We start from the raw sequence: 26,199 nt of genomic DNA, 5'->3' as shown, positions 1-26,199 counted from the left end.
AGCAGTAAATTCAGCAAGCTCAGCGGCCATCTTTAGGTACAAACGCTGTCTATTCACTGACAGCAAGCAGGATTGTAAAAAGTCTATAAATCCACACTCCAATGCGGCGATTTTCTTCCTCTGTATAGCGCAATACTGCACAGCGCTTTTTAGAAGTTTTTGGTACACTTTGGGTATAATTTTCAGTCCACAAAGTCCACTTGAAATAAACAGGAAAATTGTCACTTTGGTCACAGGGCAACGGTATAAGGCACAAAGTTCACGCTTCTTGCACTATAAAGCGTGCGTATCCTGTTCGTGACGCCAAAAGAGAGGTGCAGCGTACTCAAGTTGTGTGCAGTAGGTGTTTCTGGGTGATGTAGTGCAATATACACTAACCTGGTACAGCTGACTCTCTGCAAGGGCAGGTATAGGTAGAAATAGTTCGTGACGCCAGTGCCAAGTAAACGGTGGCACGCCGTTTGCGGAAAGCAGAAATAAATTGAGGAAACGTGGAATTAAAACAGAACTTGAACTTTAGTAGTTTTAAGCAGAGACAATCTTGGAAACGCAGTTCCTCAGCATACAGTCGATTTTGCAATTCGGTCGATGCAGGCAATTCAGTACAGCAGGGTAATTACAGAGTGTTGAACACAGGACTTGCAGCAAAGGAGCTTGCACTCTAACTCTGTCTGATCCTGGAATGTAGCAATTCTTCACCAAGGCCCATTAACCTAAGTCTGGCTTTATATCCTTGATTATGGCTTAAATAAGTACCTCCTCTGTTTCTCTCAGTACCTCTGGCTCCTCTGATCTTTGCCTCTGTCTCTCTTAGCTTCTGAATGGTTCCTCAGGCTCTTAGGCTAAGATATTCCTGCTTCTGCATGTGGGAATTCAGGAGGGAATCTTCTCCTGAACAGCAGGCTTCAGGCCTGGACTTGTCTCAGACATTGTCTAAACTCCAACTGTAGATTACAGACACTAGACTCCGTCTGCCTTGCACTTCCCTGACTGGCCTTATATAAACTAGGGCTCCCTAGCTCCCTCTATGGACTAGAAGTAGGAATGACACCCCTAGCAGGCCTGTACATGCAAGTTTCAATGACAGGGAAATACACACATTACATTACATTTTATAAAACTGACATACAACAACTTCCCCATAATTAGGAGGGACGACAGCACACCAAGTGACACGTTGGTAGTGACGGGTATTACAACTCCCGTACACTACAGACCTCTCTCCTCTGCCTGGGTGCCTGGGCCTAAATGTGTGACAGTGGCCTGTTCCAGTGGTGGGTGACATGAAGCCTGATTCTCTGCTATAACATGAAGACAGATTCTGCGCTGACATAAGGAAAGATTCTCTGTTACGGGACCTCTCTCCTCTGCCTGGGTGCCTGGGCCTAAATGTGTGACAGTGGCCTGTTCCAGTGGTGGGTGACGTGAAGCCTGATTCTCTGCTATGACATGAATACAGATTCTGCGCTGACATAAGGCCAGATTCTCTGTTACGGGACCTCTCTCCTCTGCCTGGGTGCCTGGGCCTAAATGTGTGACAGTGGCCTGTTCCAGTGGTGGGTGACGTGAAGCCTGATTCTCTGCTATGACATGAAGACAGATTCTGCGCTGACATAAGGCCAGATTCTCTGTTACGGGACCTCTCTCCTCTGCCTGGGTGCCTGGGCCTAAATGTGTGACAGTGGCCTGTTCCAGTGGTGGGTGACGTGAAACCTGATTCTCTGCTATGACATGAATACAGATTCTGCGCTGACATAAGGCCAGATTCTCTGTTACGGGACCTCTCTCCTCTGCCTGGGTGCCTGGGCCTAAATGTGTGACAGTGGCCTGTTCCAGTGGTGGGTGACGTGAAACCTGATTCTCTGCTATGACATGAATACAGATTCTGCGCTGACATAAGGCCAGATTCTCTGTTACGGGACCTCTCTCCTCTGCCTGGGTGCCTGGGCCTAAATGTGTGACAGTGGCCTGTTCCAGTGGAGGGTGACGTGAAGCCTGATTCTCTGCTATGACATGAAGACAGATTCTGCGCTGACATAAGGCCAGATTCTCTGTTACGGGACCTCTCTCCTCTGCCTGGGTGCCTGGGCCTAAATGTGTGACAGTGGCCTGTTCCAGTAGTGGGTGACGTGAAGCCTGATTCTCTGCTATGACATGAATACAGATTCTGCGCTGACATAAGGCCAGATTCTCTGTTACGGGACCTCTCTCCTCTGCCTGGGTGCCTGGGCCTAAATGTGTGACAGTGGCCTGTTCCAGTGGTGGGTGACGTGAAGCCTGATTCTCTGCTATGACATGAAGACAGATTCTGCGCTGACATAAGGCCAGATTCTCTGTTACGGGACCGCTCTCCTCTGCCTGGGTGCCTGGGCCTAAATGTGTGAGAGTGGCCTGTTCCAGTGGTGGGTGACGTGAAGCCTGATTCTCTGCTATGACATGAAGACAGATTCTGCGCTGACATAAGGCCAGATTCTCTGTTACGGGACCGCTCTCCTCTGTCTGGGTGCCGGGGCCTAAATGTGTGACAGTGGCCTGTTCCAGTGGTGGGTGACGTGAAGCCTGATTCTCTGCTATGACATGAATAAAGATTCTGCGCTGGCATAAGGCCAGATTCTCTGTTACGGGACCTCTCTCCTCTGCCTGGGTGCCTGGGCCTAAATGTGTGACAGTGGCCTGTTCCAGTGGTGGGTGGCGTGAAGCCTGATTCTCTGCTATGACATGAAGACAGATTCTGCGCTGACATAAGGCGAGATTCTCTGTTACGGGACCTCTCTCCTCTGCCTGGGTGCCTGGGCCTAAATGTGTGACAGTTGCCTGTTCCAGGGGTGGGTGACGTGAAGCCTTATTCTCTGCTATGACATGAAGACAGATTCTGTGCTGACATCAGGCTAGATTCTCTGTTACGGGACCTCTCTTCTCTGCCTGGGTGCCGGGGCCTAAATGTAAGACAGTGGCCTGTTCCAGTGGTGGGTGACGTGAAGCCTGATTCTCTGCTATGACATGAATACAGATTCTGCGCTGACATAAGGCCAGATTCTCTGTTACGGGACCTCTCTCCTCTGCCTGGGTGCCTGGGCCTAAATGTGTGACAGTGGCCTGTTCCAGTGGTGGGTGACGTGAAGCCTGATTCTCTGCTATGACATGAAGACAGATTCTGCGCTGACATAAGGCCAGATTCTCTGTTACGGGACCGCTCTCCTCTGTCTGGGTGTCGGGGCCTAAATGTGTGACAGTGGCCTGTTCCAGTGGTGGGTGACGTGAAGCCTGATTCTCTGCTATGACATGAAGACAGATTCTGCGCTGACATAAGGCCAGATTCTCTGTTACGGGACCGCTCTCCTCTGTCTGGGTGCCGGGGCCTAAATGTGTGACAGTGGCCTGTTCCAGTGGTGGGTGACGTGAAGCCTGATTCTCTGCTATGACATGAAGACAGATTCTGCGCTGACATAAGGCCAGATTCTCTGTTGCGGGGCCTCTCTCCTCTGCCTGGGTGCCTGGGCCTAAATGTGTGACGGTGGCCTGTTCCAGTGGTGGGTGACGTGAAGCCTGATTCTCTGCTATGACATGAAGACAGATTCTGCTCTGACATAAGGCCAGATTCTCTGTTACGGGACCGCTCTCCTCTGTCTGGGTGCCGGGGCCTAAATGTGTGACAGTGGCCTGTTCCAGTGGTGGGTGACGTGAAGCCTGATTCTCTGCTATGACATGAATACAGATTCTGCGCTGACATAAGGCCAGATTCTCTGTTACGGGACCTCTCTCCTCTGCCTGGGTGCATGGGCCTAAATGTGTGACAGTGGCCTGTTCCAGTGGTGGGTGACATGAAGCCTGATTCTCTGCTATGACATGAAGACAGATTCTGCGCTGACATAAGGCCAGATTCTCTGTTACGGGACCTCTCTCCTCTGCCTGGGTGCCTGGGCCTAAATGTGTGACAGTGGCCTGTTCCAGTGGTGGGTGACGTGAAGCCTGATTCTCTGCTATGACATGAATACAGATTCTGCGCTGACATAAGGCCAGATTCTCTGTTACGGGACCTCTCTCCTCTGCCTGGGTGCCTGGGCCTAAATGTGTGACAGTGGCCTGTTCCAGTGGTGGGTGACGTGAAGCCTGATTCTCTGCTATGACATGAAGACAGATTCTGCGCTGACATAAGGCCAGATTCTCTGTTACGGGACCTTTCTCCTCTGCCTGGGTGCCGGGGCCTAAATGTGTGACAGTGGCCTGTTCCAGTGGTGGGTGACGTGAAACCTGATTCTCTGCTATGACATGAATACAGATTCTGCGCTGACATAAGGCCAGATTCTCTGTTACGGGACCTCTCTCCTCTGCCTGGGTGCCTGGGCCTAAATGTGTGACAGTTGCCTGTTCCAGGGGTGGGTGACGTGAAGCCTGATTCTCTGCTATGACATGAAGACAGATTCTGTGCTGACATCAGGCTAGATTCTCTGTTACGGGACCTCTCTTCTCTGCCTGGGTGCCGGGGCCTAAATGTAAGACAGTGGCCTGTTCCAGTGGTGGGTGACGTGAAGCCTGATTCTCTGCTATGACATGAATACAGATTCTGCGCTGACATAAGGCCAGATTCTCTGTTACGGGACCTCTCTCCTCTGCCTGGGTGCCTGGGCCTAAATGTGTGACAGTGGCCTGTTCCAGTGGTGGGTGACGTGAAGCCTGATTCTCTGCTATGACATGAAGACAGATTCTGCGCTGACATAAGGCCAGATTCTCTGTTACGGGACCGCTCTCCTCTGTCTTTGTGTCGGGGCCTAAATGTGTGACAGTGGCCTGTTCCAGTGGTGGGTGACGTGAAGCCTGATTCTCTGCTATGACATGAAGACAGATTCTGCGCTGACATAAGGCCAGATTCTCTGTTACGGGACCGCTCTCCTCTGTCTGGGTGCCGGGGCCTAAATGTGTGACAGTGGCCTGTTCCAGTGGTGGGTGACGTGAAGCCTGATTCTCTGCTATGACATGAAGACAGATTCTGCGCTGACATAAGGCCAGATTCTCTGTTGCGGGGCCTCTCTCCTCTGCCTGGGTGCCTGGGCCTAAATGTGTGACGGTGGCCTGTTCCAGTGGTGGGTGACGTGAAGCCTGATTCTCTGCTATGACATGAAGACAGATTCTGCTCTGACATAAGGCCAGATTCTCTGTTACGGGACCGCTCTCCTCTGTCTGGGTGCCGGGGCCTAAATGTGTGACAGTGGCCTGTTCCAGTGGTGGGTGACGTGAAGCCTGATTCTCTGCTATGACATGAATACAGATTCTGCGCTGACATAAGGCCAGATTCTCTGTTACGGGACCTCTCTCCTCTGCCTGGGTGCATGGGCCTAAATGTGTGACAGTGGCCTGTTCCAGTGGTGGGTGACATGAAGCCTGATTCTCTGCTATGACATGAAGACAGATTCTGCGCTGACATAAGGCCAGATTCTCTGTTACGGGACCTCTCTCCTCTGCCTGGGTGCCTGGGCCTAAATGTGTGACAGTGGCCTGTTCCAGTGGTGGGTGACGTGAAGCCTGATTCTCTGCTATGACATGAATACAGATTCTGCGCTGACATAAGGCCAGATTCTCTGTTACGGGACCTCTCTCCTCTGCCTGGGTGCCTGGGCCTAAATGTGTGACAGTGGCCTGTTCCAGTGGTGGGTGACGTGAAGCCTGATTCTCTGCTATGACATGAAGACAGATTCTGCGCTGACATAAGGCCAGATTCTCTGTTACGGGACCTCTCTCCTCTGCCTGGGTGCCTGGGCCTAAATGTGTGACAGTGGCCTGTTCCAGTAGTGGGTGACGTGAAGCCTGATTCTCTGCTATGACATGAATACAGATTCTGCGCTGACATAAGGCCAGATTCTCTGTTACGGGACCTCTCTCCTCTGCCTGGGTGCCTGGGCCTAAATGTGTGACAGTGGCCTGTTCCAGTGGTGGGTGACGTGAAGCCTGATTCTCTGCTATGACATGAAGACAGATTCTGCGCTGACATAAGGCCAGATTCTCTGTTACGGGACCGCTCTCCTCTGTCTGGGTGCCGGGGCCTAAATGTGTGACAGTGGCCTGTTCCAGTGGTGGGTGACGTGAAGCCTGATTCTCTGCTATGACATGAATACAGATTCTGCGCTGGCATAAGGCCAGATTCTCTGTTACGGGACCTCTCTCCTCTGCCTGGGTGCCTGGGCCTAAATGTGTGACAGTGGCCTGTTCCAGTGGTGGGTGGCGTGAAGCCTGATTCTCTGCTATGACATGAAGACAGATTCTGCGCTGACATAAGGCCAGATTCTCTGTTACGGGACCTCTCTCCTCTGCCTGGGTGCCTGGGCCTAAATGTGTGACAGTTGCCTGTTCCAGTGGTGGGTGACGTGAAGCCTGATTCTCTGCTATGACATGAAGACAGATTCTGTGCTGACATCAGGCTAGATTCTCTGTTACGGGACCTCTCTTCTCTGCCTGGGTGCCGGGGCCTAAATGTAAGACAGTGGCCTGTTCCAGTGGTGGGTGACGTGAAGCCTGATTCTCTGCTATGACATGAATACAGATTCTGCGCTGACATAAGGCCAGATTCTCTGTTACGGGACCTCTCTCCTCTGCCTGGGTGCCTGGGCCTAAATGTGTGACAGTGGCCTGTTCCAGTGGTGGGTGACGTGAAGCCTGATTCTCTGCTATGACATGAAGACAGATTCTGCGCTAACATAAGGCCAGATTCTCTGTTACGGGACCGCTCTCCTCTGTCTGGGTGTCGGGGCCTAAATGTGTGACAGTGGCCTGTTCCAGTGGTGGGTGACGTGAAGCCTGATTCTCTGCTATGACATGAAGACAGATTCTGCGCTGACATAAGGCCAGATTCTCTGTTGCGTGGCCTCTCTCCTCTGCCTGGGTGCCTGGGCCTAAATGTGTGACGGTGGCCTGTTCCAGTGGTGGGTGACGTGAAGCCTGATTCTCTGCTATGACATGAAGACAGATTCTGCTCTGACATAAGGCCAGATTCTCTGTTACGGGACCGCTCTCCTCTGTCTGGGTGCCGGGGCCTAAATGTGTAACAGTGGCCTGTTCCAGTGGTGGGTGACGTGAAGCCTGATTCTCTGCTATGACATGAATACAGATTCTGCGCTGACATAAGGCCAGATTCTCTGTTACGGGACCTCTCTCCTCTGCCTGGGTGCCTGGGCCTAAATGTGTGACAGTGGCCTGTTCCAGTGGTGGGTGACATGAAGCCTGATTCTCTGCTATGACATGAAGACAGATTCTGCGCTGACATAAGGCCAGATTCTCTCTTACGGGACATCTCTCCTCTGCCTGGGTGCCTGGGCCTAAATGTGTGACAGTGGCCTGTTCCAGTGGTGGGTGACGTGAAGCCTGATTCTCTGCTATGACATGAATACAGATTCTGCGCTGACATAAGGCCAGATTCTCTGTTACGGGACCTCTCTCCTCTGCCTGGGTGCCTGGGCCTAAATGTGTGACAGTGGCCTGTTCCAGTGGTGGGTGACGTGAAGCCTGATTCTCTGCTATGACATGAAGACAGATTCTGCGCTGACATAAGGCCAGATTCTCTGTTACGGGACCTTTCTCCTCTGCCTGGGTGCCTGGGCCTAAATGTGTGACAGTGGCCTGTTCCAGTGGTGGGTGACGTGAAACCTGATTCTCTGCTATGACATGAATACAGATTCTGCGCTGACAATAGGCCAGATTCTCTGTTACGGGACCTCTCTCCTCTGCCTGGGTGCCTGGGCCTAAATGTGTGACAGTGGCCTGTTCCAGTGGTGGGTGACGTGAAGCCTGATTCTCTGCTATGACACGAAGACAGATTCTGCGCTGACATAAGGCCAGATTCTCTGTTACGGGACCGCTCTCCTCTGTCTGGGTGCCGGGGCCTAAATGTGTGACAGTGGCCTGTTCCAGTGGTGGGTGACGTGAAGCCTGATTCTCTGCTATGACATGAAGACAGATTCTGTGCTGACATCAGGCTAGATTCTCTGTTACGGGACCTCTCTTCTCTGCCTGGGTGCCGGGGCCTAAATGTAAGACAGTGGCCTGTTCCAGTGGTGGGTGACGTGAAGCCTGATTCTCTGCTATGACATGAATACAGATTCTGCGCTGACATAAGGCCAGATTCTCTGTTACGGGACCTCTCTCCTCTGCCTGGGTGCCTGGGCCTAAATGTGTGACAGTGGCCTGTTCCAGTGGTGGGTGACGTGAAGCCTGATTCTCTGCTATGACATGAAGACAGATTCTGCGCTAACATAAGGCCAGATTCTCTGTTACGGGACCGCTCTCCTCTGTCTGGGTGTCGGGGCCTAAATGTGTGACAGTGGCCTGTTCCAGTGGTGGGTGACGTGAAGCCTGATTCTCTGCTATGACATGAAGACAGATTCTGCGCTGACATAAGGCCAGATTCTCTGTTGCGTGGCCTCTCTCCTCTGCCTGGGTGCCTGGGCCTAAATGTGTGACGGTGGCCTGTTCCAGTGGTGGGTGACGTGAAGCCTGATTCTCTGCTATGACATGAAGACAGATTCTGCTCTGACATAAGGCCAGATTCTCTGTTACGGGACCGCTCTCCTCTGTCTGGGTGCCGGGGCCTAAATGTGTAACAGTGGCCTGTTCCAGTGGTGGGTGACGTGAAGCCTGATTCTCTGCTATGACATGAATACAGATTCTGCGCTGACATAAGGCCAGATTCTCTGTTACGGGACCTCTCTCCTCTGCCTGGGTGCCTGGGCCTAAATGTGTGACAGTGGCCTGTTCCAGTGGTGGGTGACATGAAGCCTGATTCTCTGCTATGACATGAAGACAGATTCTGCGCTGACATAAGGCCAGATTCTCTGTTACGGGACATCTCTCCTCTGCCTGGGTGCCTGGGCCTAAATGTGTGACAGTGGCCTGTTCCAGTGGTGGGTGACGTGAAGCCTGATTCTCTGCTATGACATGAATACAGATTCTGCGCTGACATAAGGCCAGATTCTCTGTTACGGGACCTCTCTCCTCTGCCTGGGTGCCTGGGCCTAAATGTGTGACAGTGGCCTGTTCCAGTGGTGGGTGACGTGAAGCCTGATTCTCTGCTATGACATGAAGACAGATTCTGCGCTGACATAAGGCCAGATTCTCTGTTACGGGACCTTTCTCCTCTGCCTGGGTGCCTGGGCCTAAATGTGTGACAGTGGCCTGTTCCAGTGGTGGGTGACGTGAAACCTGATTCTCTGCTATGACATGAATACAGATTCTGCGCTGACAATAGGCCAGATTCTCTGTTACGGGACCTCTCTCCTCTGCCTGGGTGCCTGGGCCTAAATGTGTGACAGTGGCCTGTTCCAGTGGTGGGTGACGTGAAGCCTGATTCTCTGCTATGACACGAAGACAGATTCTGCGCTGACATAAGGCCAGATTCTCTGTTACGGGACCGCTCTCCTCTGTCTGGGTGCCGGGGCCTAAATGTGTGACAGTGGCCTGTTCCAGTGGTGGGTGACGTGAAGCCTGATTCTCTGCTATGACATGAAGACAGATTCTGCGCTGACATAAGGCCAGATTCTCTGTTACGGGACCTCTCTCCTCTGCCTGGGTGCCTGGGCCTAAATGTGTGACAGTGGCCTGTTCCAGTGGTGGGTGACGTGAAGCCTGATTCTCTGCTATGACATGAATACAGATTCTGCGATGACATAAGGCCAGATTCTCTGTTACGGGACCTCTCTCCTCTGCCTGGGTGCCTGGGCCTAAATGTGTGACAGTGGCCTGTTCCAGTGGTGGATGACGTGAAGCCTGATTCTCTGCTATGACATGAAGACAGATTCTGCGCTGACATAAGGCCAGATTCTCTGTTACGGGACCTTTCTCCTCTGCCTGGGTGCCTGGGCCTAAATGTGTGACAGTGGCCTGTTCCAGTGGTGGGTGACGTGAAACCTGATTCTCTGCTATGACATGAATACAGATTCTGCGCTGACATAAGGCCAGATTCTCTGTTACGGGACCTCTCTCCTCTGCCTGGGTGCCTGGGCCTAAATGTGTGACAGTGGCCTGTTCCAGTGGTGGGTGACGTGAAGCCTGATTCTCTGCTATGACATGAAGACAGATTCTGCGCTGACATAAGGCCAGAATCTCTGTTACGGGACCTCTCTCCTCTGCCTGGGTGCCTGGGCCTAATTGTGTGACAGTGGCCTGTTCCAGAGGTGGGTGACGTGAAGCCTGATTCTCTGCTATGACATGAAGACAGATTCTGCGCTGACATAAGGCCAGATTCTCTGTTACGGGACCGCTCTCCTCTGCCTGGGCCTAAATGTGTGACAGTGGCCTGTTCCAGTGGTGGATGACGTGAAGCCTGATTCTCTGCTATGACATGAAGACAGATTCTGCGCTGACATAAGGCCAGATTCTCTGTTACGGGACCTTTCTCCTCTGCCTGGGTGCCTGGGCCTAAATGTGTGACAGTGGCCTGTTCCAGTGGTGGGTGACGTGAAACCTGATTCTCTGCTATGACATGAATACAGATTCTGCGCTGACATAAGGCCAGATTCTCTGTTACGGGACCTCTCTCCTCTGCCTGGGTGCCTGGGCCTAAATGTGTGACAGTGGCCTGTTCCAGTGGTGGGTGACGTGAAGCCTGATTCTCTGCTATGACATGAAGACAGATTCTGCGCTGACATAAGGCCAGAATCTCTGTTACGGGACCTCTCTCCTCTGCCTGGGTGCCTGGGCCTAATTGTGTGACAGTGGCCTGTTCCAGAGGTGGGTGACGTGAAGCCTGATTCTCTGCTATGACATGAAGACAGATTCTGCGCTGACATAAGGCCAGATTCTCTGTTACGGGACCGCTCTCCTCTGCCTGGGCCTAAATGTGTGACAGTGGCCTGTTCCAGTGGTGGGTGACGTGAAGCCTGATTCTCTGCTATGACATGAAGACAGATTCTGTGCTGACATCAGGCCAGATTCTCTGTTACGGGACCTCTCTCCTCTGCCTGGGTGCCGGGGCCTAAATGTGTGACAGTGGCCTGTTCCAGTGGTGGGTGACGTGAAGCCTGATTCTCTGCTATGACATGAAGACTGATTCTGCGCTGACATGAAGCCAGATTCTCTGCTATGGCATGAACAGACTGATTCTCTGCTGACATGAAGCCAGATTCTTTGCTATGGCATGAAGAGACTGATTCTCTGCTGACGTGAAGCCTGATTCTCTGCTATGACATGAAGACTGATTCTCTGCTGACATGAAGCCAGATTCTTTGCTATTGCATGAAGAGACTGATTCTCTGCTGATGTGAAGCCAGATTCTCTGCTATGGGACCTCTGTCCAATTGATATTGGGTCATTTTTATTTTTTTAATTTTTATTTTAATTCATTTCCCTATCCACATTTGTTTGCAGGGGATTTACCTACATGTTGCTGCCTTTTGCAGCCCTCTAGCTCTTTCCTGGGCTGTTTTACAGCCTTTTTCGTGCCCAAAGGTTCGGGTCCCCATTGACTTCAATGGGGTTCGGGTTCGGGACGAAGTTCGGATCGGGTTCGGATCCCGAACCCGAACATTTCCGGGAAGTTCGGCCGAACTTCTCGAACTCGAACATCTAGGTGTTCGCTCAACTCTACCCATGACCTAACCCCCCAGATTAACATGGTCAAATATTTTTTTTTAAACGGTGTCAAAAAAAGCTATTTTTGCCACTTTTCCATTTTAATCCGTTTTTTCCGGTAACAAAGCAAGAGTTAACAACCAAACAAAACTTTATATTTATTACCCTGATACTGCAGTTTACAGAAAAGCCACATTTGTGGTTGTAAACTGCTTTATCAGGCAGGGAGCAAAAGGAAAGGACCGAAATGGTTTCTGGAAGGCCGATTTTGATGGCCTTTTTTATTGACACCATGTCCCTTTTGAAGCCCCCCTGATGCACCCCTAGAGTAGAAACTCCATGACCCCATCTAAAAAAACTACACCCCTCAAGGTATTCAAAACTGATTTTACAAACTTTATTAACCCTTTAGGTGTTCCTCAACAGTTTTTCAGAATTTCAATTTTTGGTAACCGTACCTCACAAAAATTTAATATAGAGCAACCAAAAATCATATGTACCCTAAAAATAGTCCCAACAAAACCGCCACCTTATCCCGTAGTTTCCAAAATGGGGTCACTTTTAGGGAGTTTCTACTCCAGGGGTGCATCAGGGGGGTTGAAACAGGACACAGTGCAAATCAAGCATGTCAAACTCAAAGGCTAACATGGGCCAAAAAAAATAAATATTAAGTTTATGTGGGCCGCATCAAAAAAAAAAAATATTTTTTACAATATAATGCAGACGGATCCGTTCTGAACGGATCCACCGTCTGCATTATATGAGCGGATCCGTCTCAGACGGATCCGCTCTGAACGCAAGTGTGAAAGTAGCCTTAGGGGCGAGAACCTGGGATCTTTCATCCCTTGTCCTATTCAGCTCTATTAGGGTGAATAGGACTTCACACTGTCCCTGCTGCTCTGTGCCTTGTGCACACAGCATCAGGGATGTTACCATGGCAACTAGGGCTTCTGTAGCATCCTGGCTGCCATGGTAACTGATCGGAGCCCCAGGCTTACACAGCTGGGGCTCCGATCAGAAGCTGCCACTGCACCACCAATGAGGGGGAGGGGAGAGGTCCCTGTGGCCACTGCCACCAATGATTTTAATACTGGGGGGGTTGAGAGGGGCTGGCGCACTGTGCCACCAATGATTTTAATGGGATGGGGGGTTGAGGGGGGCACACTGCACCACCAATGATAAATTTCCCCTTTATACAGGAGGCTGGTACTGGCAGATCAGCAGTTAACCCCTCAGGTGCAGCACCTAAGGGGTTAACTGCCTCTGATCGCAGCTCCCTGTCAGCGGCAGGGTGCCGGCAATGCGATTCTGCTGCCGGCACCCGCCTCCTGTATTGTGTTAAAGACTGACTCTTACTATCAGGCCACACAGAGCGGCGCCCAGCGATGTCTCAGCACTCACCATTAGTCCAGGGCGCCGCTCCGTTCGCCTGCAGTGCTCCATTACTGTCTCCTCTCCTGCTCCACATGCTGCTGATTACTATCGGAGCGATGGGAGGAGACATCAGCTTCACTAGTGGGCGTTCCTTCTTCCTGGCTGTAGCGCTGTCCAATCGCAGCGCAGGGAGAAGGAACGCCCACTAGTAAGGCTGATGTCTCCTCCCATCGCTCCGATAGTAATCAGCAGCATGTGGAGCAGGAGAGGAGACAGTAATGGGGCACTGCGGGCAAACGGAGCGGCGCCCAGGACTAATGGTGAGTGCTGAGACATCGCTGGGCGCCGCTCTGTGTGGGAAATGGGAATAGTCCTATCATTGGTGGCTCAGTGCGCCCGCCCCTCCTCCGCCCCTCTCTCCTCATTGGTGGCGCAGTGCGCCCGCCCCTCCCCCCCCCCTCTCTTCTCATTGGTGGCAGCGGCAGCAGCACAGGGGGAGGGAGGACAGCTTCCTTCTCCCCGTGCTGCTGAGAGAACATGAGCGCGCCGATAGCAGCGCGCTCATGTTCAGAGATACTAGACTGTGTCGGGCCGCAAAGATAATCATTGCGGGCCGCATGCGGCCCGCGGGCCGCATGTTTGACACCCATGGTGTAAATAAACCGATCCATAAAAATCAGCCCTCCAAAAACCACACAGCGCACCTTTCCCTCTACACCCCGCCGTGTGGCCATACAGTAGTGTACGACCACATATGGGGTGTTTCTGTAAACGGCAGAGTCAGGGCAATAAAGATACAGTCTTGTTTGGCTGTTAACCCTTGCTTTGTTAGTGGAAAAAATGGGTTAAAATGGAAAACTTGGCAAAAAAAATGTAATTCTCAAATTTCATCCCCATTTGCCAATAACTCTTGTGCAACACCTAAAGTGTTAACAAAGTTCGTAAAATCAATTTTGAATACCTTGAGGGGTGTAGTTTATTAGATGGGGTCACTTTTATGGAGTTTCTACTCTAGGAGTGCATCAGGGGGGCTTCAAATGGGACATGGTGTAAAAAAAAAAAAGTCCAGCAAAATCTGCCTTCCAAATACCATATGGCGCACCTTTCCGTCTACGCCCTACTGTGTGCCCGTACAGTAGTTTATGGCCACATATAGGGTGTTTCTGCAAACTACAGAATCGGAGCAATAAATATTGAGTTTTGTTTGGCTGTTAACCCTTGCTTTGTTACTGGAAAAAATGGATTAAAATGGAAAATTTGCCCAAAAATCTAAATTCTGAAATTTTATCTCCATTTGCCATTAACCACCTCAGCTCCCCTAGCTTAAACACCCTTAATGACCAGACCACTTTTTACACTTCTGCACTACACTACTTTCACCGTTTATTGCTCGGTCATTCAACTTACCACCCAAATGAATTTTACCTCCTTTTCTTCTCACTAATAGAGCTTTCATTTGGTGGTATTTCATTGCTGCTGACATTTTAACTTTTTTTGTTATTAATCGAAATTTAACGAAATATTTGAAGAAAAAAAATTACATTTTTCACTTTCAGTTGTAAAATTTTTCAAAAAAAACGACATCTATATATAAATTTTTCTCTAAATTTATTGTTCTACTTGTTTAGAATCTATGGTACAAAAATGTGAATTTCCGCTTTTTGAAGCAGCTCTGACTTTCTGAGCACCTGTCATGTTTCCTGAGGTTCTACAATGCCCAGACAGTAGAAAACCCACAAATAACCCCATTTCGGAAAGTAGACACCCTAAGGTATTCGCTGATGGGCATAGTGAGTTCATAGAACTTTTTATTTTTTCTCAAATGTTAGCGGAAAATGATGATTTTTATTTTTATTTTTTTCTTACAAAGTCTCATATTCCACTAACTTGTGACAAAAAATAAAAACTTCCATGAACTCACTATGGCCATCACGAAATACCTTGGGGTGTCTTCTTTCCAAAATGGGGTCACTTGTGGGGTAGTTATACTGCCCTGGATTTTTAGGGGCCCTAATGTGTGGGAAGAAGTTTAAAATCAAAATGTGTAAAAAATGCCCTGTGAAATTTTAAAGGTGCTCTTTGGAATGTGGGCCCCTTTGCCCACCTAGACTGCAAAAAAGTGTCACGCATGTGGTATCTCTGTACTCAGGAGAAGTTGGGCAATGTGTTTTGGGGTGTCATTTTACATATACCCATGCTGGGTGAGATAAATATCTTGGTCAAATGCCAACTTTGTATAAAAAAATTGGAAAAGTTGTCTTTTGCCAAGATATTTCTCTCACCCAGCATGGGTATATGTAAAATGACACCCGAAAACACATTGCCCAACTTCTCCTGAGTACAGAGATACCACATGTGTGACACTTTTTTGCAGCCTAGGTGGGCAAAGGGGCCCACATTCCAAAGAGCACCTTTCAGATTTCACCGGCCATTTCTTACAGATTTTGATTTCAAACTACTTACCACACATTTGGGCCCCTAGAATGCTAGGGCAGTATAACTACCCCACAAGTGACCCCATTTTGGAAAGAAGACACCCATTCAGACGTCCGTATGTGTTTTGCGGATCCGATCCATCTATCAGTGGATCCGTAAAAATCATACAGACGTCTGAATGGGGCCTTACAGGGGGGTGATCAATGACAGGGGGGTGATCAATGACAGGGGGCTGATCAGGGAGTCTATATGGGGTGATCACCTTCGTCATTGATCACTACCCTGTAAGGCTCCATTCAGACGTCCGTATGTGTTTTGCGGATCCGATCCATCTATCAGTGGATCCGTAAAAATTATACGGATGTCTGAATGGAGCCTTACAGGGGGTTATCAATGACAGGGGGGTGATCAATGACAGGGGGGTGATCAGGGAGTCTATATGGGGTAATCTGATGTGATCAGGGGTGATCAGGGGTGAATAAGGGGTTAATAAGTGACGGGGGGGTTGTAGTGTAGTGTGGTGCTTGGTGCTACATATTACTCAATCCAAACCCAATCCAAACAAAGGGGACCACCAGAGGACCAGGTATCAGGTATATTAGACGCTGTTATCAAAACAGCGTCTAATATACCTGTTAGGGGTTAAAAAAATCACATCTCCAGCCTGCCAGCGAACGATCGCCGCTGGCAGGCTGGAGATCTACTCGCTTACCTTCCGTTCCTGTGAACGCGCGCGCCTGTGTGCGCGCGTTCACAGGAAATCTCGCGTCTCGCGAGAGGACGCTCCGGCGCGTCCAGGAGGAATCAATCAACCACCTCCAGGACGCGTCGCTGCGTTCGGCGGTCCGGAGGTGGTTAAGGTAAAATAAGGCTGTGTCCTAAAAGGGTTACCACAGAGTGTCACTTCTTAGGCCAATTAGAACATTTTTATTTCAAGTACAATTAATTCAGACTCCAACAGAACTTTTGTTGATCTTTATAAGGTCTGGACTCAAGTTATTCATTCTTCATCCCTCAACTATCCCCCCTTTTTATTCTTCGGAGCCTAAGCCTGGGGTCCCGCTGTATCCAGGTAGGAACACAGTGACACATATAGGCCGCACCTGTCATGGATGGTGTTGCAGAAAGCTGGAACTTATCAATAAACATCCGACTGGCTTGATCCCAAACTAAGGAGCATATGGGTGAGCACTATAAAACCCCTAGAGCTCTCCCTGACTGCTATGCCCATGCAAAGATCTTTATGGTAGACGATTGCATGTCCACGTACCTTATACTATCTGACACCTGAAAACCCTATAATAGTGAGGGGACACGACCACCGGCTCCCTGCACTTAATACGGACGGAGTCAGGGTCACCTACAATCAAGCCAGCAAGTAAACACAAATAAAGGAAACAGACTTATCTGAGGAATCAGGAGAAGGCGCATCCAGCAGTGAACAACTCATCCAGGAAAAAGTATAGACCGCAAAGTGAGGCAGTATGGGAGGGAATATAAAGGGAGACAATCAGTGCAAATAGATGACAGCTGGGAGAAGGAAAGGAGATGACAAAGTGAAACCAAAACAAAGAACTTCATGCAAGAGGTAGCGAAGAACGTCTAACAGACCTTCTCACAGAGCTGGCGGTGACAGCACCACACCTCACGGCATTCCAACTAAACCTAGGACATGTTAGGACCTTGGGGGGTGGCACGTTGCCGATGTACAAGTTCAATGGCATGGCAGAGGTAGTTATAATCCATAAAAAAAAAAAATATTCACTTCTGCTGCAATTCCTATTAACAGGCTTAGATTGTGGTACTAACAGGCTTCCTTTAGCTGGTATCGGAGTCCTTTATCTGTGCTCACTGGTCAGTTGATCCAGTTGATAACAGCCAAGTACTGGGGATAATATAATTCTTACTTGTTTTCTGCAACCTCTAGGGCGGTTCTCCCTAATGGCTTGCATCCATCATCTGCTGCATTCTTTGTACTGGTTGTCATCAGAAACTGATCCACACGGTCCATAGAGGCATGTGGTAACACACAACTTTGCACTTAGTTGTCAAACCGTGTCATGGTGCTTTGAAGCTTCTCCCGGTCACTGGGTGCTGTGCAGTCCATGAGCTAAGACTGCAGCTATCTCCACTAGACTTGCTCTATATCCACAGATACTTTTAGAGATGTCACGAACTATTCAACGGCGAACAGTTCCCGGCGAACATAGCTTGTTCGCGTTCGCCGCGGCGGGCGAACATATGCGATGTTCTGTCCGCCCCCTATTCGTCATCATTGAGCTAACTTTGACCCTGTACCTCACAGTCAGGAGACACATTCCAGCCAATCAGCAGCATACCCTCCCTCTCAGACCCTCCCACCTCCTGGACAGCATCCATTTTAGATTCATTCAGAAGCTGCAGTCTTAGGCCTCATGCACACAACCGGTTTTTTTTTAAGGTCCGCAAAAACGGGGTCCGTAGGTCCGTGATCCGTGACCGTTTTTTCTTCCGTGGGTCTTCCTTGATTTTTGGAGGATCCACGGACATAAAAAAAAAGTCGCTTTGGTGTCCGCCTGGCCGTGCGGAGCCAAACTGATCCGTCCTGAATTACAATGCAAGTCAATGGGGACGGATCCGTTTGACGTTGACACAATCTGGTGCAATTGCAAATGGATCCGTCCCCCATTGACTTTCAATGTAAAGTCAGGAGTCCCTTTTATACCATCGGATCTGAGTTTTCTACAATCCGATGGTATATTTTAACTTGAAGCGTCTCCATCACCATGGGAACGCCTCTATGTTAGAATATACCATCGGATTTGAGTTACATCATGAAACTCAGATCCGACAGTATATTCTAACACAGAGGCGTTCCCATGGTGATGGGGACGCTTCAGGTTAGAATATACTAAAAGAACTGTGTACATGACTGCCCCCTGCTCCCTAGCTATATTTAACTCATTGGTGGCCAGTGCGGCCCCCCTCCCTCCCCTGTATTTAACACATTGATGGCCAGTGTGGCCGGCCCCCCCTCCCTCCCCTGTAGTTAACACATTGGTGGCCAGTGCGGCCGGCCCCCCTCCCTCCACTGTAGTACTGTAGATTCATTGGCGGCCAGTGGGCCCCCCCTCCTAATTAAAATCTCCCCCCCTATCATTGGTGGCAGCGGAGAGTACCGATCGGAGATCGGAGTCCCAGTTTAATCGCTGGGGCTCCGATCGGTAACCATGGCAACCAGGACGCTACTGCAGACCTGGTTGCCATGGTTACTTAGAAATTTTAAGAAGCATTATATTTACCTGCGAGTTGCGATGTCTGTGACCGGCCGGGCGCTCCTCCTACTGGTAAGTAAAGGGTCTGTGCGGCGCATTGCTTATAGCACAGACCTGTCACTTACCAGTAGGAGGAGCGCCCGGCCGGACACAGACATCGCAGCCTCGCAGGTAAGTATAATACTTCTAAAAATTGCTAAGTAACCATGGCAACCAGGACTGCAGTAGCGTCCTGGTTGCCATGGTTACCGATCAGAGCACCAGCGATTAAACTGGGACTCCGATCTCCGAACGGTACTCTCCGCTGCCACCAATGATAGGGGGGGAGATTTTAATTAGGAGGGGGGGCCCAATGGCCACCAATGAATTGAAAACTGGGGATGGAGGGGGGTGTGCCCCCTCCTGCCTGGCAGCACATGATCTCTTACAGGGGGCTATGATATGCACAATTAACCCCTCAGGTGCAGCACCTGAGGGGTTAATAGTGCGGCTCACAGCCCCCTGTAAGAGATCGGGTGCTACCAGGCAGCAGGGGGCAGTCATGTACACAGTTCAAAGTATATTCTAACTAGAAGCGTCCCCATCACTATGCCCATCCCCGTCATTTGCCTGCAAGCGTGTGTGTGTGTCAGGCCTTGCAAGTACACAGTGTCACCAGTGCCACTCATATCTGGTGTCACAGTAGATTACATTTAAAAATATATATATTTTTTTTTACTGTAATAAAATAGCAGTAATTTGCCTGCAAGCATGTGTGTTTCAGGCCCCGCAAGTGCACAGTGTCACCAGTGCAACTCATATCTGGTGTCACAGTAGATTGCATAAAAAATATAAAAAATTATTTTGACGGTAATATAAAAGCAGTCAGTTGCCTGCAAGCGTGTGTGTTTCAGGCCCTGCCAGTGCACAGTGTCACCAGTGCAACTCATATCTGGTATCACAGTAGATGACATTTAAAAAAAAAACACAACAATTTTGACTGTAATATAATATCAGTCATTTTCCTGCAAGGGTGTGTATTTCAGGCCTTGCAAGTGCACAGTGTAACCAGTGCAACTCATATCTGGTGTCACAGTAGATTACATTTAAAAAATAATAATATTTGACTGTCATATAATAGCAGTCAGTTGCCTGCAAGCGTGTGTGTTTCAGGCCCTGCAAGTGCACAGTGTCACCAGTGCAACTCATATCTGGTGTCACAGTATATTACATAAAAAAAAAATAAACAATTTTGACTGTAATATAATAGCAGGCAGATGCCTGCAAGCGTGTGTGTTTCAGGCCCTGCAAGTGCACAGTGTCACCAGTGCAACTCATATCTGGTGTCACAGTAGATTACATAAAAAAAAAAAAAAAAAAATTTGACTGTAATATAATAGCAGTCAGTTGCCTACAAGCGTTTGTGTTTCAGGCCCTGCAAGTGCACAGTGTCACCAGTGCAACTCATATCTGGTGTCACAGTAGATTACATAAAAAAAAATAATAATAATTTTGACTGTAATATAATAGCAGTCAGTTGTCTACAAGCGTGTGTTTCAGGCCCTGCCAGTGCACAGTGTCACCAGTGCAACTCATATCTGGTGTCACAGTATATTACATTTAAAAAAACAACAATTTTGACTTTAATATAATAGCAGTCAGTTGCCTGCAAGCGTGTGTGTTTCAGGCCCTGCAAGTGCACACTGTCACCAGTGCAACTCATATCTGGTGTCACAGTAGATTATATAAAAAATAATAATAATAATTTTGACTGTAATATAATAGCAGTCAGTTGCCTACAAGCGTGTGTGTTTCAGGCCCTGCAAGTGCACAGTGTCACCAGTGCAACTCATATCTGGTGTCACAGTATTTTACAGAAAAAATATAAAAAATAATTTTGACTGTAATATAATAGCAGTCAGTTGCCTGCAAGCGTGTGTGTTTCAGGCCCTGCCAGTGCACAGTGTCACCAGTGCAACTCATATCTGGTGTCACAGTATATTACATTTAAAAAAACAACAATTTTGATTTTAATATAATAGCAGTCATTTGCCTGCAAGCGTGTGTGTTTCAGGCCCTGCAAGTGCACAGTGTCACCAGTGCAACTCATATCTGGTGTCACAGTAGATTATATAAAAAAAAATAATAATAATTTTGACTGTGATATAATAGCAGTCAGTTGCCTGCAAGCGTGTGTGTTTCAGGCCCTGCCAGTGCACAGTGTCACCAGTGCAACTCATATCTGATGTCACAGTAGATTATATTTAAAAAATAATAATATTTGACTGTAATATAATAGCAGTCATTTGCCTGCAAGCGTGTGTGTTTCAGGCCCTGCAAGTGCACAGTGTCACCAGTGCAACTCATATCTGGTGTCACAGTAGATTACAGAAAAAATATAAAAAATAATTTTGACTGTAATATAATAGCAGTCAGTTGCCTGCAAACGTGGGTGTTTCAGGCCCTGCAAGTGCACAATGTCACCAGTGCAACTCATATCTGGTGTCACAGTAGATTACATTAAAAAAAATATATAATTTTGACTGTAATATAATAACAGTCAGTTGCCTGCAAGCGTGTGTGTTTCAGGCCCTGCCAGTGCACAGTGTCACCAGTGCAACTCATATCTGGTGTCATAGTAGATTAAATAAAAAAAAAAAAAAATTTGACTGTAATATAATAGCAGTCAGTTGCCTGCAAGCGTGTGTGTTTCAGGCCCTGCAAGTGCACAGTGTCACCAGTGCAACTCATATCTGGTGTCACAGTAGATAACATAAAAAAAAAAAAATATTTGGACTGTAATATAATAGCAGTCATTTGCCTGCAAGCGTGTGTGTTTCAGGCCCTGCAAGTGCACAGTGTCACCAGTGCAACTCATATCTGGTGTCACAGTAGATTACATTTAAAAAAAAACAATTTTGACTGTAATATAATAGAAATCAGATGCCTGCAAGCGTGTGTTTCAGGCCCTGCAAGTGCACAGTGTCACCAGTGCAACTTATATCTGGTGTCACAGTAGATTACATTTAAAAAAAAACAATTTTGACTGTAATATAATAGAAATCAGATGCCTGCAAGCGTGTGTGTTTCAGGACCCGCCAGTGCACAGTGTCACCAGTGCAACTCATATCTGGTGTCACAATAGATTACATAAAAAAATAAAATAAATTTTGACTGTAATATAATAGCAGTCAGATGCCTGCAAGCGTGTGTGTTTCAGGCCCTGCAAGTGCACAGTGTCACCAGTGCAACTCATATCTGGTGTCACAGTAGATTACATAAAAAAAAATAATAATAATTTTGACTGTAATATAATAGCAGTCAGTTGTCTACAAGCGTGTGTGTTTCAGGCCCTGCAAGTGCACAGTGTGACCAGTGCAACTCATATCTGGTGTCACAGTAGATTACATAAAAAATATAAAAAATAATTTTGACTGTAATATAATAGCAGTCAGTTGCCTGCAAGCGTGTGTGTTTCAGGCCCTGCCAGTGCACAGTGTCACCAGTGCAACTCATATCTGGTGTCACAGTAGATTATATTAAAAAAAAATAATAATAATTTTGACTGTAATATAATAGCAGTCAGTTGCCTGCAAGCGTGTGTGTTGCAGGCCCTGCAAGTGCACAGTGTCACCAGTGCAACTCATATCTGGTGTCACAGTAGATTATATTAAAAAAAAATAATAATAATTTTGACTGTAATATAATAGCAGTCAGTTGCCTGCAAGCGTGTGTGTTTCAGGCCCTGCCAGTGCACAGTGTCACCAGTGCAACTCATATCTGGTGTCACAGTAGATTACATTTAAAAAAATATATAATTTTGACTGTAATATAATAGCAGTCAGTTGCCTGCAAGCGTGTGTATTTCAGGACCTGCCAGTGCACAGTGTCACCAGTGCAACTCATATCTGGTGTCACAGTAGATTACATTTAAAATAACAACAATTTTGACTTTAATATAATAGCAGTCATTTGCCTGCAAGCGTGTGTGTTTCAGGCCCTGCTAGTGCACAGTGTCACCAGTGCAGCTCATATCTGGTGTCACAGTAGATTATATTTAAAAAATAATAATATTTGACTGTAATATAATAGCAGTCATTTGCCTACAAGCGTGTGTGTTTCAGGCCTTGCAAGTGCACAGTGTCACCAGTGCAACTCATATCTGGTGTCACAGTAGATTACAGAAAAAATATAAAAAATAATTTTGACTGTAATATAATAGCAGTCAGTTGCTTGCAAACGTTGGTGTTTCAGGCCCTGCAAGTGCACAGAGTCACCAGTGCAACTCATATCTGGTATCACAGTAGATTACATTAAAAAAAATATATAATTTTGACTGTAATATAATAGCAGTCAGTTGCCTGCAAGCGTGTGTGTTTCAGGCCCTGCAAGTGCACAGTGTCACCAGTGCAACTCATATCTGGTGTCATGGTAGATTAAATAAAAAAATAAAAAATTTGACTGTAATATAATAGCAGTCAGTTGCCTGCAATCGTGTGTGTTTCAGGCCCTGCCAGTGCACAGTGTCACCAGTGCAACTCATATCTGGTGTCACAGTATATTACATTTAAAAAAACAACAATTTTGACTGTAATATAATAGCAGTCATTTGCCTGCAAGCGTGTGTGTTTCAGGCCCTGCAAGTGCACAGTGTCACCAGTGCAACTCATATCTGGTGTCACAGTAGATTATATAAAAAAAAAAAAACGGCCTTGTGACAGGATGCCGGCTGAATGATTTCAGCCGGCATCCCGTTCAGATTAACCCCCGGGGCGCCACAATCTTTTTTTAAACTCATGACGTACCGGTACGTCATGGGTCCTTAAGGACTCGGGACCCATGCCGTACCGATACGTCCTAAGTCCTTAAGGGGTTAAAGCACGTTATTCCAAACAATTTAGGAATGTTAGGTGATTTATGCCCTTTATGGATTAAAACCCGACTCTGCGTCAACTATGTAATTTTCCATGGGAGTTTTGCCATGGATCCCCCTCCGGCATGCCACAGTCCAGGTGTTAGTCCCCTTGAAACAACTTTTCCATCACTATTGTGGCCAGAAAGAGTCCCTGTGGGTTTTAAAATTCGCCTGCCTATTGAAGTCTATGGCGGTTCGCCCGGTTCGCCCGTTCACGTTCGCGTTCGCCGTTCGCGAACGGAAAATTTTATGTTTGCGACATCTCTAGTTACTTTAGTCAGTGCTAGGTAGCTTTTGATATCTTCTCCTTCAAACTCCCTCAGTCTGGCCATAGCCGAGGGGGCTATATTAACAGCTACATGGTGGACATGTCTGACTCTCCTTACCAGCACCATCTACTGGTGACTAAGGTGTAATGTTTGTTACCAGCCTGTTATTAGGAATTTGCAGCTGCATACACATAGAAAGTATACGAAGACATGCTTAAAGATACAAGGTCCCACTACCATCATGGAGTGGGACACTCTAATAACAATGTCAGATAGGTGGTGGTCCCACAACTGTCTCCAGAACTGCCACCCATACAGTATGAGCTCATTACCACCATTCACTGTGAGCTGGAATATGATTATAATTACTGTCACAATCATCTCCCAAGTGCCACCAGCCTCAAGAAAAGCATGGACTAGAGATTAATTATGATTAGGGAGACCAACAAATATGGTGTCAGATCTCTTGATTTTTAGGAAGAGTATGAATAAAAGCCCTTTAGAAAAGCAGATGAGAACTGCTTTTCTAGTTGCAAAGCCTTGCAGGGGGGGGGGGGGGGGGACCTCTGGGTGGGTACTATTTCTATTATGGAGACCAGTTCATATACATGATGACTATTGTAAGCTAGACAATGCTCCTCTTGATTTCTTGGGAAAATATATGCAAATTATCTGTCTAACATCTGCTGGCATCAGAATGTCTATCTCTCTCTCCTCAATTTGCACAGACTATCCAGGAATTTCTGGACATTTGTCAGCAGCCCCCACAGATCAATACCTTTCACCTGTCACTATGACAGATAAAAAGTTTTGTTATAGTAAAGGTAAACTTTAAGAATTGAATCTCTTTTTACCTTGCTGCAGTTCTTATTGGTCTCTGGTGGTTATGATTTCTTTCTCATTTTGCAATCTTTTCTAGGTTATACACAAGAGTTTTCTGTGGTTATTTCTGGGTGCAGACGTGACCGGTGATAAGATATAAACCTCTCCCTGTCTCATCCCTTGATCTACTGCTGAATAATTCCCAGTGATGCAGGCCTGTGCAGACACCAATGTGCCAGATATACAATGGAAGCAATGAAAGTGCAGAAGATAATTTCCATCATTTTATGTCATCGTTTTCTGGAAATGTTCCTATTGCTGGTTTTCTGTGTGACCTGCTGTGATTCTAAGATACAGGACCCTGCAGCTCAATGCGATCTTGTAATGAAGAATTATACCTTTGAGTATGAATATTCTCAGGAAGGAGACATCATTATCGGAGGGATTTTCACTGTACATTCTTGGGTGACACAATGGCGCTGGACAGGGAGCAGCGACTTGAACCGGATGTGTTCAGGGTAAGTACAAATGTTAGTTCTGCAGAGCTGGAATTTACACAGAAAATTGCAGGGATCAGTGAGGCGATCACCTCTTAGGCCTCATGCACACAAACGTATTTTCTTTCCATGTCCGTTCTGGGTTTTTTTGCGGACCGTATACAGAACCATTAATTTCAATGGGTCTGCAAAAAAAAAGAAGTTACTCCGTGTGCATTCCATATGCCCGTATTTCCGTTCCACAAAAAAATAGAACATGTCCTATTATTGTCTGCTTTATGGACTAGGATAGGACTGTTCTATTAGGGGCCAGCTGTTCCATTCCGTAAAATACGGAATGCACACGAATGTCATCCGTATTTTTTGAGGACCACAAAAAATACATACGGTCGTGTGCATGAGGCCTTAATGTATTCAGTCTATACAGGGATACATTTATTAACTGTGATCTAAATCCTTGTAAACCCTTGTTCCGTGATGATAAAAGGTAAAATAATATAAATCACAGTGTTCAGTACTGCAGCATTTGCAGTTTTGATGGAAAACAGATGAAGCTTTGGTAATAAACTCATATACTTTGTCATAGGTTGAAGAGGCCAATAGATAAAGTACATACTATGCAGATATTATCAGTAGAGATGAGTGAAGCTTTCAATAATTTTATTTAGACGCTTTGCCAAATTTCCAAAGAAAATTTGATTTTGTCCAAATTTATTCGTAACAAAGTGCGTTATAAATCAGCTATTTCCTGGCTGCTGAGAGCCTGTATAGTGATGTAGAACACTGTGCATTGCAGAAGCATGTATAGCTAGTCTGCTGTGGTGGTGAAACAGTTAATGTGCGTCACTTTTAGAATCACTTCACACTTCATTTATTTGGCCAGTTACAGGTACAAAACGGACCAAATTACTCAGGTGTGAACTCAGCCTTACAGGTCAATGTTAGTGTCAGGTATAAGTAACTGTGCAGTGGCCCAAGATTGTACTATAGAGTGAAAGAGCGCACTCCTTTTACACCATCGTCAGCTGATTCCACATAGATGTCTACAGAACCTGTTCTGTTACATGCTGATACAAGTGGTGGCCCCATGACAGAGTGGA

The sequence above is a fragment of the Bufo bufo genome, chromosome 2, assembly GCF_905171765.1.
Source record: "Bufo bufo chromosome 2, aBufBuf1.1, whole genome shotgun sequence".
Taxonomy (NCBI): Eukaryota; Metazoa; Chordata; class Amphibia; order Anura; family Bufonidae; genus Bufo; species Bufo bufo.
This window is presented reverse-complemented; position numbering follows the sequence as displayed.